General features: G+C 40.5%; 1 protein-coding gene across 7 annotated transcripts in view; it reads left to right on the top strand.

Annotated features, from left to right (window-relative positions):
* Positions 1-1,130: 1,130 nt before the first annotated feature.
* fam204a (family with sequence similarity 204 member A) overlaps positions 1,131-16,801 on the top strand; it is a 91,123-nt gene continuing 75,452 nt past the window's right edge. For 2 of the 7 annotated variants that reach the window (XM_063072060.1, XM_063072055.1), the window contains exons 1-2: positions 1,141-1,239; positions 11,372-11,499. The gene's annotated coding sequence lies outside the window, so the exon portion shown is untranslated. Of the gene's footprint in view, positions 1,240-11,371; positions 11,500-16,801 lie in introns of all 7 variants that reach the window. The other 5 variants (XM_063072062.1, XM_063072059.1, XM_063072057.1 and 2 more) reach the window with 4 other exon arrangements.

Raw genomic sequence — 16,801 nt, 5'->3', positions numbered from 1 at the left:
AAAGGATATGGTGAGAAGGCGGGGCAGTGGAACTAAATAGGATAAAATGGATCAGCTCATGATAAAATGGCGGAGCAGACTCGATGGGCCAAATGGCCTACTTCTGCTCCTTTGTCTTATGGTCTTATGGTATGCAGCCTTACCATTAACCAAGGGGTCCATGGACCCTAGGTTGGGATCCTTTATTGTAGACAGATGAGATTAAGAGGATTTATCCTTTGTGTAGTTTGCTCAACATTTGCTACAAACTCCATGTAGCGGCTGTGTCTTTCCGGATTTAGACAGTTTCTGTGATGTGCTGCTAAAGCATAGTTGTTGATGAAAATTGAAGTTTTCCATCAGAATACATTCTGTGCACTTGCTACTTTCAACAGCAAAAATAGCTGCTTCATTTTTAAAAAATTGCTTGCATTCATACGATCACTTTACAGGGTCAACACATCTCATCATCAACATTTACAACCAAAATTTGATTCTGAATCACTGAGGTTAAAGATAACCAAAGACGTTCTCAAAAGTTTGACAAAGAAAAAAAGATAAAGAGTTTGGGAGGGAATTTCAGGCTTTGGGATCTAGTCAGTTAAATGCCATTGATGGAATAATTAATATAGATACGCACAAGGGCAAAAATCGTGAACGAGGAGTTTCCTTTTACAAAAATCCCAGAAAGGTTTCACACTCAAAATTACTGACATTATTTTAAGTCTTACCCCCACAAGACCCCATAATTAGTAGCCTCAACCCCACGCATACCTCGCCTTGACCCCCCCCCCCGGTGTACTCCGCCTTCCACACAATCTCCTCCCCAGAAGTGGGGGGGGGGGGAGACTGACCTCCAGTTTCCAAAAGGTCACTACCCACCGACTTCATCCCGCAAAAAATCTACATACGGCCATAGGACATTGAACGGTAAACTGCGACATTAAGTTAAGTGGCTGCTGAGATTTACAGAGTAAAACAGTAGCGAAACGAACACATGATATTAAACCTGGTTTTGATCCTGACATGTATCCACAAAGTTGATTTTGCACAGTACCTGGGTGCCGCCCGATATTCTGTCCGGTGGAGCCGCACGTTTGCTACTCTGTAACCTTTCCGGCGGAACTCCTCACTCTGCTACCGCGTTCCGGCTGCAGCTCAGCGGCTGCAGGCGCCATTTTAATTTTCGGGAGGGAGTCCTGACCGCGGCACCGCGGTGGTGAGGTAACATCAAATCCATCAGCAGTATCTGGGATGAAGGTGGCCAGTATTAATGATTTATCGTGTACATAGATTGCAAGTTCACGCGGATTACGAAAAGTCAAAGTAATGCAATCTGGAGTAACATACGTACAATGCTGGAGGAATTCAGCATCAAACAGCATCTGTGAAGGAGAATACAGGGCCCGTAACGTCGATTGTTTATTCCCCGAACCGACTTTCTGTTCCTTCCAGCATTTTATGTGTGTTGCTTAAGATTCCAGCATTTGCAGAATGTCTTGTATTGGTAATAGAGAGTGGTGTCACCAGGGAATGAACAACTTCTGACCCTCACACGGCCACTGGGAATTACCCTATACCTTGTCCTTCGCTAGGAACCATTCTGTGCTTTGCCCTCCACTCATTCATAGGCCACTCCCATGTACTTTACCCTCCATTCCTCTACTAAAACTACCCTGCACATGCCCTCTCCATTCCTTCAATGGGAGCTAACCTGTGCTCTTGTCCTCCATTCGTCTATTGGGAACTGTCCACTTTTCTGCTCTCCATTGGCCATTCAGAATTGTACCATGTTCTTCTCTCTATTCATCCGCTGGGGACTGCTACCCTGGGCCTTGCCCTGTACTTTCCTATTTGAACAACCCCATGTCCTGCCCTTCATTGGCAACTTTGTTGTACTCTCTCCATTACTCTATTGAGAGTTGTGTTCCATATCCCATATCAAACTGTGTTGCTTCTTTCAGAGAATGATGTTCCTGAATCCACAGTTCCTCTGTTCATTAACGTTATGTAGTGTTAATGGTGGTAAAGCAAGTACATGAGGGGCTTTTTTTGGATAGGCACATAGATGTAAGGAATATGGACATGGCGTGGGCAGGAGGGATTACTGTTTGTGTGTTTATGATTTGCTTTTAGCTGGCTCGGCACAACATTGTGGGTCGAATGGCTTGTTCCTGTTCTGTACTCTTCTGTAGTCTGTGTACCCCTGTGACTATTCCCCTCAACAACACTTTGGATACTGTTGGGGGAGGAGGCAATGACCTAGCAGAGGAAAGCCACCGCAGTGAGGTCTTGCACTGAATCTGGCTCTTTGGTTCAGAAGGGAAGGTGGGGAGAAGAGCTGAACTGTAGCTGAAGGGATTCGTTGGTTAAGGGTTCAGAAAGTAGGTTCTGTGGATGAGAATGAGATTCCTAACTGGAATGTTGCCTCCCGGTGCCAGGGTCAGGGACATCTGGGATAGAAATGTAGATAACCTACAGCACAATACAGGCCCTTCGGCCCACAATGCTGTGCCGAACATGTACTTACTTTATAAATTTCTTAGGGTTACCCATAGCCCTCTATTTTTCTAAGCTCCATGTACCTATCCTGGAGTCTCTTCAAAGACCCTATCGTATCCGCCTCCACCACCGTCACTGGCAGTTCATTCCATGCACTCACCACTCTCTGCGTAAAAAACCTAACCCTGACATCTCCTCTGTACCTACTTACAAGCACTTTAAAAATGTGCCCTCTCGTGTTAGCCATTTCAGCCCTGGGAAAAAGCCTCTGACTGTCCACACAATGCCTCTCATCACGTTATACACCTCTATCAGGTCACTTCTCATCCTCCGCCGCTCCAAGGAGAAAAGGCCAAGTTCACTCACCTATTCTCGTAAGGCATGCTCCCCGATCCAGGTAACATCCTTGTAAATCTCCTCTGCACCCTTTCTATAGTTTCCACATCTTTCCTGTGGTGAGACGACCAGAACTGAGCACAGTACTCCAAGTGGAGTCTGACCAGGGTCCTATATAGCTGCAACATTACCTCTCTGGTCTTAAGCTCAGTCCCACTGTTGGTGAAAACCAATGCACCGTATGCCTTCTTAATCACACAATCAATCTGCACAGCAGCTTTGCGTGTCCTATGGACTTGGATTCCAAGATCCTGGTGATCCTCCACACTGCCAAGAGTCTTACCATTAGTACTATATTCTGCCATCATATTTGACTTACCAAAATGAACCACCTCACACTTATCTGGGTTGAACTTCATCTGCCACTTCTCAGCCCAGTTTTACATCCTATCGATGTCCCACTGTAACCTCTGACAGCCCTCCACACTGTCCACAACACCCCCAACCTTTGTGTCATCAGCAAATTTACTAACCCATCCCTCCACTTCCTCATCCAGGTCATTTATAAAAATCATGAAGAGAAGGGGTCCCAGACCAGATCCCTGAGGCACACCACTGGTCACCTACCTCCATGCAGAATCTACAACCTTCTGGGCAAGCCAATTCTGAATCCTCAAAGCAAGATCCCCTTGAATCCCATGCCTCCTTGCTCAATAAGCCTTGCATGGGGTACCCTATCAAATGCCGTGCTGAAATCCATATACACTACATCGACTGCTTTACCTTCATAGTCATAGTCATACTTTATTGATCCTGAGGGAAATCGGGATGTCCACGTGTTTAGTCGCAGCGGCAAAAAATTCAGTCAGGCTCGTAAGGCACGACCTGCCTATGACAAAGCCATGCTGACTATTCCTAATCATATTATGCCTCTCCAAACATTCATAACTCCTGCTCTCAGGATCTTTTCCATCAACTTACCAACTACTGAAGTAAGACTCAGTGATCTGTAATTTCCGAGGCTATCTCTACTCCCTTTCTTGAATAAGGGAACACCATCCACAACCCTCCAATCCTCCCGAGCTTCTCCCCTCCCCATTGATGATGCAAAGATCATTGCCAGCAATTTCCTCCCTCACCTCCCACAGTGGCCTGGGGTACATTTCGTATGGTCCTGGAGACTTATCCAACTTGATGCTTTCGAAAAGCTCCAGCACATCCTCTTTCTTAATGTCTATATGCTCAAGCTTTTCAACCCTACAATCGCCAAGGTCCTTTTCTGTAGTGAATACTGAAGCATCAAGTCCTCAACATCCTTAAGTGGGAAGGTGAGCAGCCAGAGGTCATGGTCCACGTCGTACCTGGGTAGGAGTGGTGTCAAAGTCCTTCAAAGTGAGATCAGGGGTGTAGGTGTTAAGTTAAAAGGCAGGACCTCTAGGGTTGTATTCTCAGGATTGCTACCCATGCCACATATGAGTGAGGTCAGAAATAAGAAGATCATTCAGTTTAACACATGGCTAAAGAGTTGGTTCAGGAGGGAAGGCTTCAGATTTTTGGATCATTGGGCTCTCTTATAGGGAAGATGGGACCTGTATAGAAGAAATCATTTGCAGCTGAACTGGAGAGGGACTAATTTCCTCGTGGGAAGGTTTGTGAGTTCTGCACAGAGTGGGTGAGGGGATGTTAAACTAGAGTTGCAGGGGAATGGGAACCAGAGTCCCAGAACAGGTAGTGGAGTGCTTGTGAAAAAGTTGTTATTAAGCCTGCATATTACGTCAGGAATCAACGATAATCCCAGTGCTGAAGAAGAGCAAGGTGGCATGCCTGAACGACTATTGACCTGTGGCTCTGACATCAATTGCTATGAAGTGCTTCAAGAGATTGGTTATGGCACACCTCAACCACAGCCTACCGGTCAACCTCGATGCTTTGCAATTCGCCTACCGGAACAACAGGTCAACGGCAGATGCCATCTCTCTGGACCTACATTCCTCCTTAGAACACCTGGAGAATAAAGACGCATATGTAAGGCTCCTTTTCATTGACTACAACTCTGCCTTTAATACCATCATTCCAAATATACTGATTCCTAAGCTCCAGAACCTGGGCCTTAGCACCCAGATCCGCAGCTGGATCTTCAACTTCCTCACAAGAGGGACAAGCTCTCCTCTACAATCACTCTGAGCACCGGTGCCCCACAGGGCTGTGTATTCAGCCCCCTGCTGTACTCACTGTACACCCATGATTGTGTAGCCAAGCTTCCATCAAACTCAATATATAAGTTTGCTGATGACACAACAATTGTAGGCCATATCTCGGGTAATGATGATTTTGAATACAGAGAGGAAATTAAGAACCTGGTGGCCATGGTGCGAAGACAATAACCTATCCCTCAATGTCAGCAAGACGAAGGAATTGGTTGTTGACTTCTGAAGAAGTAGTGGACCGCACGACCCAATTTACACCAGTGCTGCGCAAGTGGAACAGGTCAAAAGCTGTAAGTTCCTCGGGGTCACTATCACAAATGACCTGACTTGGTCCAATCAAGCAGAGTTCACTGCCAAGAAGGCCCACCAGTACCTTTACTTCCTGAGAAAACTAAAGAAATTTGGCCTGTCCCCTAAAACCCTCACTAATTGTTATAGATGCACCACAGAAAACATTCTTCTAGGGTGCATCACAACCTGGTATGAAAGTTGTCCTGTCCAAGACCGAAAGAAGCTGCAGAAGATAGTGAAGACGGCGAAGCACATCACAGAAAGCAATCTTCCATCCGTGGACTCACTTTACACCGCACGCTGTTGGAGGAGTGCTGTCAGGATAATCAAGGACACGACCCACTCAGCCAACACACTTTTCATCCCTCTTCCCTCCAGGAGAAGTTCAGGAGCTTGAAGACTCATACGGCCAGATTTGGGGACAGCTTCTTTCCAACTGCGATAAGACTGCTGAATGGATCCTGACCCTGATCTGGGCCGTACCCTCCAAATATCCGGACCTGCCTCTCAGTTTTTTTGCACTACCTTACTTCCCATTTTTCTATTTTCTGTTTATGATTTATAATTTAAATTTTTAATATTTACTAATTTTAACTATTTTTAACATTTTTAATATTTAATATTTGTAATCCAGGGAGTGTGAAGCACAGATTCAAATATCGCTGTGATGATTGTACATTCTAGTACCAATTGTTTGGCGACAATAAAGTATGAAGTATTAAGTATAAAGTATTAAGTATATCAAAAGGTTGAGCATGGTGAGACTAATGTTCTGAGCTGCATACATTTCAATGCAAATATTGTAAGGAAGGTGGATGAGCGTGGGGCATGGATCAGTCGATGAAATTATGACATTGTAGCCATCAGTAAGACTTGTTTGCTGAACAGATTGAGCTTTTTTTTACAATTAACCATACAGAAGATATTTCGGTTAACACTCTTTGGGACACTTTTAAAGCCTATATTCGGGGTCAGATTATTTCGTATTCCGTTGCTTTGAGGAAGAAACAGAAGCAGGAGGAGATGGCAATTGTGGACAAGATTAAAGAAATTGATAAGAAATATGTTATGGCTCCTTCTGAGGAGCTATACAAACAAAGAACTGAACTTCAAATGGAACACAGTTTACTACTCTCGTCCTCGATTGTAAACCAATTAAAGAAAACAAGAAGTGATTTTTATGTTCACAGTGATAAAATTGGCAAGCTGCTGGCTAATCAATTGAAATCTAATTATGTTAAATCTCAAATCAATCAGATTTATAACCAAAATGATCGATTGATATTGGATCATGTGGGGATTAATCAAACCTTTTGTGATTTTTATTCTTCTTTATATCAATCAGAGTCTCCTCGAGATTCTAAATATATGAATGATTTTTTAGATAAGTTAGACTTCCCTCAGATTTCACAGGATATGTCTTCTTTATTAGATACTTCCATTACAATGGATGAGATTAAGAATGTTATTTTTTCTATGAATCTGGGGAAAGCTCCTGGCCCTGATGGGTTTACCGTTGAATTTTATAAATGTTTTGCTTCTTTATTGATTCCTTGGCTCTATAAGGTTTTTGAGGCTTCTTTGAAACTTGGTAAACTTCCGGAATCTTTTAATAGAGCATCAATTTCTTTAATACTAAAGAAGGATAAAGACCCTGCTCAATGTGCATCTTATAGACCAATATCTTTATTAAATGTTGATTCTAAAGTTTTTTCTAAGTTATTAGCAAATAGACTAGAAAAAGTACTTCCTTCTATTATTTCGGAAGACCAAACGGGTTTTATTAAAGGTCGTTACTCTTTTTATAATATTCGTACATTGTTAAATATCGTTTATACTCCCTCACAAAATGTTCCTGAGTGTGTTATTTCTTTAGATGCCGAGAAAGCTTTTGATAGAGTAGAATGGCCTTATTTATTTAAGGTGCTTGAAATGTTTAATTTTAGCTTGAAATTTATATCCTGGATTAAACTGTTATATCACTCCCCTGTAGCCTCGGTTCGTACTAACTCCTTAAACTCACCTTTTTTTCCTCTCTTTCGTGGTACTCGACAAGGCTGTCCTCTTAGTCCCCTATTATTTGATATTGCATTAGAACCTCTTGCAATTGCTATTCGAGAATCTTCAAATATTACTGGGATAACTCAGGGATTAAAGTCCCATAAATTATCACTCTATGCTGATGATTTACTTTTATATATTTCTAATCCTGAGAGATCCATTCCTGCTGTTTTAGAGTTATTAGCACAATTTGGTCTTTTCTCAGGTTATAAATTAAATCTTAGTAAGAGTGAACTTTTTCCGATTAATAAACATCTTCCCTTATATTATAAATTTCCATTTAAATTGATTAATAATTACTTTTCATATCTTGGGATTAAAATTACTTGTAAACATAAAGATTTATTTAAGACTAACTTTTTACCATTAATAGACCATATTACTCAACTTTCATCTAAATGGTTTCCCTTATATCTAACTTTGATTGGTCGTATTAATGCAGTTAAGATGTTTTTTTTGCCAAAATTTTTATATGTGTTTCAGGCATTACCAATTTTCGTTCCTAAATCTTTTTTTGATAAAGTTGACTCTAAAATTTCTTCATTTATTTGGCAGAATAAGAATCCGAGACTGGGTAAAATACATTTACAGAAAGCTAAGAGAGATGGAGGTTTAGCATTACCTAACTTTAGATTTTATTATTGGGCTATTAATATTCGACATATGAAATTTTGGTTACTTGACCGGGACATACTATCTATTCCTAAATGGGTAGCATTGGAATTACAATCTGTTCAGTGCTATCCAATATAACACTTGGTTCTATTTTAGGTTCCTCTCTTCCTTTTGATTCGAAACGCCTTAAGCAGGTCTCTAACCCGATAGTTAAATATGCTTTGCGCATTTGGTTTCAATTCAGAAAATTTTTTGATCTTAATCAATTCGGGTTAGCGATTCCTATTTTAGGTAACATATTTTTTCCTCCCTCTTTTACGGATCGCGCTTTTCAAACTTGGAAGACTAAGGGTATTTTACGGTTTTTGGATTTATTTTTAGATGGTTCCCTTATGTCTTTTGAACAATTATCTAATAAATATAACTTATCAAGAATACATTTTTTTAGATATTTACAAGTTAGAAATTTCCTAAGCACTATACTTTCTTCCTTTCCAATGCTTCCTCCTATATATATTTTAGATTCGATAATTAACCTTAATCCATGTCAGAAAGGTGCATCGGCTATGATTTATAATATTATTATGAAACTTAGGAAAGCTCCATTTGATAAGATTAGGGTAGATTGGGAACAGGAATTGGGGCTTACCATTTCTGTGGATGATTGGGGGCAGATTTTACAATTAGTTAATACTTCCTCTATTTGTGCTAAACATTCCCTAATTCAATTTAAAGTGGTTCATAGAGCACATATGTCCAAAGATAAGTTAGCGCGTTTTTACTCGCATATTAATCCTTTCTGTGATAGATGTTCGGGGCAGATAGCCTCTTTAACTCATATGTTTTGGTCTTGCCCTACTTTGGAAACTTTTTGGAGAGATATTTTCAATATTATTTCTAAGGTATTAAATATAGATATCTCTCCTCACCCTATTACTGCTATCTTTGGACTACCTAAAATTTCTAGTAATCTTTCCCCTTCAGCCCGTAGAATGATTGCATTTCTTACTTTAATGGCGAAAAGATGTATTTTACAACATTGGAAAGAGCTTAATGCTCCAACTACCTTTTTTTGGTTTTCTCAGACGATTTTATGTTTGAATCTGGAGAAAATTAGAAGTAACCTTTATGATTCTTCATTTAAATTTGAACAGATTTGGGGACCTTTTATTCGATATTTTCATTTAATGTAATATTTACCCTTCTTGTTTTTTTTTCACTGTTTTAATGGAGGTCGGGATTGAGGACGTGATTTTAAGTTTAACTCTGTTTGGTTTCAAGTTAGCCCATTGCTTTGCTTTGCTTTTAGTTAGTTGCACGGTGGGTTTTTTTTTTGGGGTTTTTTTTTCTTTTTTTTCCATTGATATATATAAAATCTAGTATACTATTATGTTATCTTGGTTTCTTATGCTTAAATTACATTGTTTGTAGTATTTTCTTTTTGGTATTGTTATCTTTTGGAATTTTATTATACTTTAACATTGTATTAATGTTTATATGGCTTACCTTTTTTGTATACTTACTCAATAAAAAGATTTAAAAAGAAAGAAAGAAAGACTTGTTTGCAGGAGGGGCTGGACTGGCAGCTCTATATTCTAGGGTTCCATTATTTTCGATGTGATAGAGTGAGAGGGATTAAAGGGGAAATGGTGGCATTACTGGTCATGGAATATGTCACGGTAGTATTCAAACAGGGCAGACTGGAGGAATCGTCTAGTGAGGTATTATGGGTGGAAATGAGTAATAAAGGTATGACCTCACTATTGGGATGACATTATAGTCCATCCAATAGTCCACGGGATTTAGAGGATCAAAGTTGAGAGAGATCACAGACTGTTCCAAGAAACATTAGGTTGTGATAGTCGGTGATATTAACTTCCAATATATTGACTCCATCCTGGATGGTATAGAGATTATCAAATATGTTCAGGAAATTCTTTATGGATACGTAGAGGTCCCAACTAGAGACAGTGCGATCTAAGACTTCCTATTAGGGAATGAGGCAGGGCAGGAGGCAAGTTTGTGTAGGGAAACAGTTTACATCTAGTGATCATAATGCAATTAGTTTCAAGGAAATTATGGAAAAGGATGGGTCTGGTCTGCAGGCTGAGATTTAAATTGAAGAAAGGCCAATTTTGATGGTATCAGAAATGAACTAGCAAATGTGGATAGGGACAGACTATTTTCCGGCAAAGGTATACTTGCTAAGTGAAAGGCATTCAAAAATGAAATTTTGAGAGTACCGAGTTTGTTTGCTTCTGTCAGGAGAAAAGGTAACAATAACAGGATTGGAGATAGTCCTGATGAAGGGTGTCAGCCTGAAACGTCGACTGTCCTCCTTTCCATCGGCTTGACAAGAAACTCAGAGACCTCAGCCTTCACCCTGCTTTGTGTAGCTGGATCCTGGACTTCCTGTCAGGTTGCCAGCAAGTGGTAAGAGTGGGCTCCCTCACCTCTGCCCCTCTGATTCTCAACACAGGTGCCCCTCAGGGATGTGTACTAAGCCTCCTTCTTTACTTTCTGTGTCGCCACCCACAGCTCCAATCTGCTAGTTAAATTTGCTGATGACACTACACTGATTGGCCTAATCTCAAATAATAATGAGGCAACCTACAGAGAAGAAGTCATCACCCTGATTCAGTGGTGTCAAGAAAACAACCTCTCCTTCAGTGTCGCAAAAACAAAAGAGCTGGTTGTGGACTACAGGAGGAATGGAGCCAGGCTAGCCCCTATTGACATCAATGGATCTGGGGTTGAGAGGTTGAACAGCCTTAAGTTCCTTGTCATAAACATCAAGGATCTCACGTGGTCTGTACATAGCGGCTGTGTGGTGAAAAAGGCACAACAGTGCCTATTTCACCTCAGACAGTTGAAGAAGCTTGGTGTAGGCCCTCAAATCCTAAGAACTCTCTATAGGGGCACAGTTGAGAGGCTCCTGACTGGCTGCATCACTGCCTGGTATGGGAACTGTACTTCCCTCAATCGCAGGACTCTGCAGAGAGTGGTGCAGACAGTCCAGCGCATCTGTAGATGTGAACTTCCCATCATTCAGGACATTTACAAAGCCAAGTGTGTAAAAGGGCCCGAAGGATCATTGGAGACCTGTGTCAACCCAACCACAAACTGTTCTAGCTGCTACCATCCGGGAAATAGTACCACAGCATAAAAGCCAGGACCAACAAGCTCCGGGACAGCTTCTTCCACCAGGCCATCAGACTGATTAATTCATGTTGATGCAATTGTATTTCTATGTTATATTGACTATCCTTTTGTACATAATATTTATTATAAATTGTACATTTAAACAGAGATGTAACGTAAAGGTTTTTACTCATGTATATGAAGGATGTAAGTAATAAATTCCATTCATTTCAATTCAGATGCTGCCTGGCCTGCTGAGTCCTTCCAATATCTTGTTTGTGTTGCTAGGATTGGGGAACCTTGGTTTTTGAGAGATATTGAGGTCCTGGTTAAGAAAAAAAAGGAAGTGTGCAGCAGTTATAGACAGGTAAGAACAAATGCAGTTCTTAAGGAGAATAAGACATGCAATAGCACACTTAAGAAGGAAATCAGAAGGGCTAATCAAAAGTATGAGGTTGTTCCAGCAGATAATGTGAAGGAACTTCTCCAGATACATTAGGAACAAAGGGATAGCAAGGGACAAAACTGGTCCTCTGGAAAATCAGTGTGATCATCTATGTATGGAGCCATAAGAGATGGGGCAGATGGGGATAGTCAGCATGGCTTCGTGCGTAGTACGTTGTGTCTAATCAATCCTCTTAGAGCTACCAGGGAAGTTGATAAAGGCAAGGCTGTGGATATTATCTAGATGGAGTTTAGTAATGCATTTGATAAGGTCCCACACGAGAGGTTAGACAAGAAGGTTCAGTCGCTCGGCATTCAAGATGAGGTAGTAAATAAAACTGAAAAAGTGCAGAGAAGATTTACAAGGATGTTACAGGGTAGAACCTGAGTTAGAGGAAAGATTGAGTAGGTTAGGACTTTATTCCCTGGACTGTAGAAGATTGAGAGGAGATTTGATAGAAGTATACAAAATTATGAGGGTTATAGGTAGGATAAATGCAAGCAGGCTTTTTCCACTGAGGTTAGGTGAAACTGCAACTAGAGGTCATAGGCTAAGGGTGAAAGGTCAAATGTTAAAGGGGAACATGGGGGGAAACTTCTTCTCTCGGAGGGTTGTAAGAATTTGGAATGAGCTGCCAGCCCAACTAGTGGATGCTGGTTGGATTTCAGCATTTAAGAGAATTCAGATAGATAGATAGATAGATGGGAGGGTATAGAGGGCTATGGTCTGGGTTCAGGTGAATGGAACTAGGCAGATTAATGGTTCGGCACTGACTAGATGTGCCAAAAGAACTGTTTCTGTGCTGTAGTACTCAGTGACTTTATGACTTTACTGTGCAATACATAAAAAACTATGTTACAATAAGAAATATAAAGGATAATTGTATTCTCTGTGTAAATCTGATGATTACTGTACGAAGGCTGAGTAACCTTGTGCTACTAACATAATTTATGTTCTTCAACATCTTTATTTGAAATAATTCCCATAAACATTTTCTAATAAATGTCAAGAACAAAATGCACAAGATTGTACAAGCTGACATAAAATAAAATATCCATCTATAATAGGAAATGACAATTTAAAATGGGAATCAGAATTTAAATAACAGACCGTTTAATTCAAGAGAAGGTAGGAAAAAGTAGCAGATTTTTGGTCCACTCTTAGCATTCACTGCATTTGGACATGGCACACAGTGTTTGACAGCATGCCCTTTCTAACTCTGCTCACGGTTAGCAATTGAGTTTTCGCTTGGTGTGAATAATTATGGAAAACAACTGTGGAGTTGTGGAGTTCAGCTGGCACCTTTAACTGAAAGCAAAGCTCAAGCGGTTGTCATCATCTGAAGACTAAAGATAAGATCATTTTCATTATGATATCGCCGAGGCATTCATTACTTTTTACATGGCTTTTTTTTTACATTTAAAAGCTACAGATCCTTTCATTTAGATTGCTAGGTTTATACTTGCATATCATTTATAATTTTTGTGAAGTGCATATATTGGCAGAAAAATGGATGTAAAAAGGAAAGTGGCCCAATAACAGCAATTAATGGTCAATGTATTATTCAAATTGCGAAAGGAAATGTGCTTTTGCATATTCTTAGAGAATTTTTAGGAAGTTGCATTGAACACCACAGCAAACAAGAGAAAATCTGCAGATGCTGGAAATCCAAGCAACACACACAAAATGCTGGAGGAACTCCGCAAGCCAGGCAGCATCTATGGAAAAAAGTACAGTCGACATTTCAGGCTGAGACCCTTTGGCAGGACTCAGTCAACATTTCAGGCCGAAATCATTCGGCAAGGTCTCTGCCCAAAATGTCGACTGTACCTTTTTCCATTGATGCTGCCTGGCCTGCTGAGTCCCTCCAGCATCTTGTGTGTGTTGTTTGAACACCAGAGAGTGATTTTGCAATTACTGTTGGACTGATTCTAATAAGTTGTGCCCATTACTGCTGCTTTGTATATAGAATTTATAGGCAATTGTGCCAACATATTCATTCTGCTTAGTTTAAAATTAGTAAGGAATAGGAAAGAAATTTACTCCCTTGGAAGTATATTGAACAGCATTAAACTATTCAACAGTCTCACTGAAAATAAAAAGAAAAGAAATTCAAGGAAATCATTCAAGATTACTTTCCAGTTCAACGAGCCACTCCTGGTATGATTTTGACAAATGAAGAATATTAGGGAAAACAAACAACCATATTTGGATGTATTAATGAAAAAGGATCTATTGTGATTTTAGGTAGTAGCGTGGAGATATGTCTCTACCAATGGATGTGTAGAGGGGTGGAGGAGGTGCTAGCCTGCAGGTCACCATTGGGCAAGGTGAGCACCTACTTAGCTTCCAATCAAGATCATGTGAAGCCATGGGAGCAGGTGGTGGGTGGCCACATGAACAGCTGGTACATATCACAAGTCCTGGTTATGCGACCACTGATGCCAGGCAGACAATCTCTGAAAAGTATTGATAATGGCTGTGGTTACCTGTCTTGTAAGGACATTGTCCAGAAGAAGGCAATAGGAAACCTCTTCTATAGAAAAATTTGCCAAGACAATCATGGTGGTTAACATGATGACTCTGTGGTTAAGAAGGCGTACAGTGTATTGGCCTTCATCAATCGTGGAATTGAATTTAGGAGCCAAGAGGTAATGTTGCAGCTATATAGGACCCTGATCAGACCCCACTTGGAGTACTGTGCTCAGTTCTGGTCGCCTCACTACAGGAAGGATGTAGATGTGAAAGGGTGCAGAGGAGATTTACAAGGATGTTGCCTGGATTGGGGAGCATGCCTTATGAGAATAGGTTGAGTGAACTTGGCCTTTTCTCCTTGGAGCGATGGAGGATGAGAGGTGACCTGATAGAGGTGTATAAGATGATGAGAGGCATTGATTGTGTGGATAGTCAGAGGCTTTTTCCCAGGGCTGAAATGGTTGCCACAAGAGGACACAGGTTTAAGGTTCTGGGTAGTATGTACAGAGGAGATGTCAGGGGTAAGTTTTTTACTCAGAGAGTGGTGAGTGCATGGAATGGGCTGCCGGCAACAGTGGTGGAGGCGGATACGATAGGTTCTCTTAAGAGATTTTTCGATAGGTGCATGGAGCTTTGTAAAATAGAGGGCTATAGGTAAGCCTAGTAATTTCTAAGATAGGGACATGTTCAGCACAACTTTGTGGGCCGAAGGGCCTGTATTGTGCTGTAGGTTTTCTATGTTTCTATGGTTGTGGGACAGTGATCACCTTCGTCATATGACACGGTACATATGATGTTGATTGTGATTATAGCCACTTAACTGTGAATGAAATACAGGTGATTTAAATCATAAAGTGGAAGTGGTCCTGGAAAGAAAGTAGAACACTGCACATGTTAGAAATCTGAAATTGAGAGATTTGCTATAAATCTGAATGGGTCCCATTGTATCTGTGAAGAAAGAAATAGAGCCAATTTTCAGGACTTCATCAGAATTGGAAAATATGGAATTTGAGCAAGTGCAGCAGATGGGAAAATTGGAGAAGGTCAAATACAACAAGTAATAACATTTGTAATAGGTTGGAGGACAGAGGAGATTAAATAGTGCATTATAAAATTGAGGATGTACTTGGTTTAATAATGGCCAAGTGTGGAGAGAAGTCTAGTACACAGTGAATGAAAGTTCAGTATTTGCAAAGATGTGCTGAACTTGTACATAATTTGAAAGGTGCATTAGGGTGTCAATTGATGACTTCTGCTTGAGCCAGCATGAGGCCACCCACAGAGTGGAGGTGCCATGCCTTATATTCCATCTGGATACCCTGCAACCTGATGGCATGAATATTGAGTTCTTCTTTTGGTGAACAAAAGTTCTCCCCTCCCCTTCCTCTATTCCCCACTCTGACCTTTTAATTCTCACCCACCTATTACTTCCTCTAGATCCCCTCCTCCTTCCCTTTCTCCTATGCTCCACTCTGCTCTCCTGTAAGATTCTTTCTTCTCCAGCCCTTGATCTTCTTGACATTTATCTTCTAGCTAGCTTCTTTCCCCTCCCCCCCCACCTTTTTATTCAGGCATCTTGCCCCTTCCCTCTCAGTCCTGATGAAGGGTCTTGGGCCAAAACATCGACTGTTTACTCTTTTCCATAGACCTGCCTGACCTGCTGAGTTCCTCCAGCATTTTGTGTGTGTTTCTCACTGTAAAGGTGTGTTGAACTTGTGCATGATTGTAAACATAACCACTGTTGAATTTGCAGAAAATTTGGAAAATGTGTACTTAAAATTGAAAATTATATTAAGGTTGAGAAGAGGAATTAGATACATAACAAGTTAAAGAATAGTCAGAAGAATATTGAAACAGTTGTAAAAGTACAAAAGGAAGAGAATAGATTGCTGTATCAATAAAAGTGATGGATTTAACAGACAAAGGGAGATAATTAATTTAGGATATGTTAAATGGAAATGAAAAAGAAAGCAAAATTGTAGATGAAAGCAAGGCAACGATGGACTGCTTTTCCTGAGTTTTCAAGGTGATGCAAGAGGAGGTGGAGCAGTTTGCCACATTAACTACATAGATGCAATATTGAAAAAGAGATGGTGTAACCTAGTGGAAAGGACTAGAGCCCTGATGACATATACCCAAGATTACTGATGGAACTCGCATCTCAAATATCAGAGGCTATGAATGCAATATTTCAACCGTTATTTCAATCTGGAAGTTATAACTGCAATATTTCAAACATCACTTGGCTCTGGAAATTGTGCCAGAATACAAGTGCATTGGGATGATTTTGTAAGTGAAATGAACAGTCTAAGTACAGATTATTGCTTTTGTTCCCACTGTATACTACTCTTCAAAGGAGGAAATAGACACCTATAAATCAATCTGTTAACGCCTGTGATGGGTAAGCTAATAACATAAAGTGGAATGCTCCCCTGGAAAGAAGTGGGTTAATGAAGAACAGCATGAGTTTGGAAAGGCAAGTTTTGTCTGACAAGTTTAGTGGAATTCCTTGAAAAAAAATCAGTCTATTGCAGGCCAAAGGCTATTTTATGATTGTTGCACATATGGTCTTTGATTTGGTTTACGTGTCCTCTTTTAGATTACTGGTAATAATACAGCTATAGCATGCTTCTTCTATAATGAAGATACATAAGCAGTACATTGAGAGCTCTTTACATCTATGAATAGTCATAATTTGGCAGGAGTATTATACTTCAAGTAATAATATCACTGGGTTAAAAAGATCTGT

This window comes from Mobula hypostoma, chromosome 19 (assembly GCF_963921235.1).
Source record: "Mobula hypostoma chromosome 19, sMobHyp1.1, whole genome shotgun sequence".
Taxonomy (NCBI): domain Eukaryota; kingdom Metazoa; phylum Chordata; class Chondrichthyes; order Myliobatiformes; family Myliobatidae; genus Mobula; species Mobula hypostoma.
This window is presented reverse-complemented; position numbering and strand designations above follow the sequence as displayed.